This window comes from Crocodylus porosus, unplaced genomic scaffold (genome assembly GCF_001723895.1).
Source record: "Crocodylus porosus isolate Cpor-Errol unplaced genomic scaffold, CroPor_comp1, whole genome shotgun sequence".
NCBI lineage: Eukaryota > Metazoa > Chordata > Crocodylia > Crocodylidae > Crocodylus > Crocodylus porosus.
Genome location: NW_017728909.1, coordinates 24845149 through 24848672, shown reverse-complemented (window position 1 = coordinate 24848672; position 3524 = coordinate 24845149). Strand labels below are relative to the sequence as shown.

Sequence of the window (3524 nt, the reverse complement as noted above, 5' to 3'; positions counted from 1 at the left end):
TCTGGCCACTCCCCATCCTCAGCTCAGCTCTGTGGAAGGCGAAGGGAGGGCTGCTCTAGCACCTCCCAGCTTCTAGCCTGAACCACTGCAGGCATTTGTCTGCATTTCTGGGATGTCTGTCTGGTTATAAACTGATTCAGCCTAGCCAGGTTAGACTAACTTGCAAAGATTGAATCAATTCAGGCTCAGGCTTTTTGAATGTCTGTCCCTAGCCAAACAGATAAACATAGGAAAGGAGTGAAACAGTGTGGTGAGGAACCATGAGATGAGTACAGTGAAGGATTTAATGCTTAATTGATATTTGTTGAGAGAGAAGGGGAAGTATCCTCTTTCACTTAGAGGGTTAGGTTGAACATCAGAGTGGTTTGGCAGGGAGTTAGTAGGTTTGCAATGCTGCAGGGGTTGTTGAGTGGAATTCACATTTTGAAAATGCTTAAGTTGGCTTTTGAAGGCAAAATGGCTGCCTCTCCCCAGTGTGTTGGCCATTCGCCACAGCTATATGGAAGGGCTTGATGAGCAACCTTACAAGTATAACGTGGCAGCTGTTGAAGACCATGTTATGGCTCCATAACTACAGGCTTTTTTGTGTGTGCGTGTGTATCTCCTTCCTCTTAAGAATCAGAAGGGAATACTAAATTCAAAAGTAAATGCCCCACAGAGTTACTAAGGTAGAATATAATGATCCCTAAAGTTGAAAAAAAAGACTTGATCAAAACCTTCAAAAGAAAGATATAAAAACTTTAATTATTACAATTAATCAGGGACTTGGTTTTATATACATCCTGGCAGCTTTCTGTCTACTGTATCCCATGTGGAAGAATTTATTCAGTATTAATTTAAAATATTCACCCTTCTGGGCTGCCACCTATTCATTTTAAGGAAAGGTCTCGTTTGGGGCAGAGAAACTGCTCTCTTCATGCAAATATGACTAGATGAATATGGTATTTTAAATAGGTATTGATACCTATATTCATACATATGAATAGGTGTTTTTCAGTGAAACTAAGTATTTTAAAAATAACATCTCAACAGACATCAGTTGGATCACAAAGCTTGCACCAAGCAATAGAATAAACACAGGCATAAAAACAACTGAAATATACTGTGCTTGGAACTTGCTGGCCTTTGCTCTTTCATGGCTGGCACTCCCTCGCCTAGTAATATAGATATGAGACTAAAATGGCTTTAAGATGCTTTTAGCAATGTGTTTATGATCCTCAGACAAACAAAGAGCTCCTGTAATTCTTTTAAAGACAGTATTTTGCACACATTAATCTTAACCATAAAATAAAGGCTTCCAATCATCTCACACTTATAAACAGTTTTCTGACTTTTAAAACTTCAGTATTTTTAGTTTGACTTGGTAGTAACATAGGACTGGACAAGATCTCTGGGGTCACTGAGTCGAATGCCCCATCTTAGGCAACTGTGTTTATACAACTTCTGTCATAAAGAGATCAAATTCCATTTTAAAGGTTGTTAGCTTTTTGTCCTAACTATTCCTTTTGGAAAGCTGTTTCAAAACCTCCCTTTCCTTTCACCTTCATGTATTCATGACCTGTATGTACCCTTTGTTCATGACAATACTGTGTTTTAGTTTAAATAATTTTTTTCCCTTCCTCATACTTACCCCTCCTCACATGTATTTATCAGAGCAATCATGGCCTCATTCAGATGATCACAGGCATGTGGTATGCAGCATTGCAAATCTAGGCGTTCCCTGTGCTGCTACTTTGCAGTGCAGGGAATTGTCTTGACCCTGGGAAATCCTGGGGTCAAAAAATTCCATGCCAAAAAAACCCAGGGTGATGCATGTGGCAGTAGCACATACCACCCAAAACCAGAGTCTGGCCAGCTGGAGCCATGCTTCAGCTGCCAGCCAGGCTTCCTGCTTCAGGAAAACACTGTGGCTGCAGCTCCCTGAGGCCCCCCAGGTAAGGCTGCAGTGACCAGCATAGCTGCTGGCTCCAGGCTCTCCTATCCCACCCTGGGTAACCTGCTGTGCACTGGAGTGTGCATGGCCTGGGTGTTTCCCAGGGGTAAGTAGCAGCAGCTCAACATATGCTGCCACTAGTTGTCCCCAGGCAAACACACATTCCTGCTTGTGGGGCCACAGCCCATATGGCCTTTTAACATTTATTTTCCTGCGCTAAACAAACCAATAAACTTCTCGTACAATAAACTCCCAAATCCCTTGATCATTCAGTTACCCCCTCTGTGTATCCCTTCCTGTTTTGATTTAATCTCTTGCACATGCGTAACTAGAACTGTACAGGGCATTTCAGAGTTTCACCAGTGCCTTGTACAATCTCTACTGGAAGTTCCTCCTCTGAAATACCTTAGGATCAAATAGGGCTTTTTAACAGCTTCATCACTGAAACATGGTAGGACACAGCGCATGACTGGGCAGTGAATATCAAGGGCTATAGGCTGTACTGGAGGGACAGGACAGGGAGGAAAGTTGGGGGCCGGGCACTCTACATTGAGAAGGTAATATACATCCTGGTCAATTAGCAAAAAGAGTCAGAGGAGGGGCACTCTGAAGTGCTCTGGGTTAGAATACAAGGCAGTCATGGGGAAAGAGACTTAATGGTGGGGGTCTATTACAGACCTCCCAACCAAGGGGAAGAGCAAGACCAGGAATTCTTAAGTCAGCTCACGGAGGTAGTTAGGTCAAAGGACGTGGTGGTCATGGGTGACCTGAACTTTCCAGACATCTGCTGGGAAGAGCAGTCAGCCAGGTCTCACCACTCGCATAGCTTCCTAGGCCGAAATATAGGACCTCCATCTAACCCAGGAGATGCACAGCCCCACCAGGGAAGACACCTTGTTGGAGTTGGTGCTGGCCACGGGTGACAACCTGGTGAGGGGGTTGTGGGTGACAGTGATCATCGCCTGCTGGAATTCACCATCCAGCGCAAGGTGGCAAAGGCCTACAGCAAGGCAGCAGCCCTAGATTTCAGGAGGGCGGACTTCAGTCAGCTAAGGATAATAGTCGGGGAGGCACTGAGGTCCCGGAGGGGAGGGAGCCAGGTGTCCAAGAAGAGTGGTCGCTCCTTAAGGAGACGATCCTCCAAGCTCAAAGGGAGGTAATCCCAACATGGATCAAAGGGAGCAGGAGGGTGCAAAAGCCCCCATAGCTCACCAAAAACATCCGGGAACGTCTCCTAGCAAAAAGGGAGGCGCACACCCAATGAAAGGAGGGGCCATCACCAGGGAGGACTATACTGAGGTTGCTCCGGACTGCAGGGGGGGGGGTCAGGAAGGCCAAGGTAGAGATGGAACTGGGACTAGCTTCCTGGATCAAGGAGAACAAGAAGTCCTTTTTTAAATACACGGGGGGCAAAAAGAAGGTTTTGGGTAATGTGGGGCCCCTTCAAGACATGCTAGGACGGCCGCACCCAGACAGTGGTAGTGGACAGGTCATTTTCAACCTGGAGGGATGTGGGCAGTGGGGTTCTGCAGGGCTCGGTCCTCAGGCCCGCACTGTTCAACATCTTCATCAGTGACTTGGACAAGGGGGT

General features: G+C 46.0%; 1 protein-coding gene across 7 annotated transcripts in view; it reads left to right on the top strand.

Annotated features, from left to right (window-relative positions):
* PRLR (prolactin receptor) overlaps positions 1–3524 on the top strand; it is a 145805-nt gene that overhangs the window by 95201 nt on the left and 47080 nt on the right. The window lies entirely within an intron of this gene.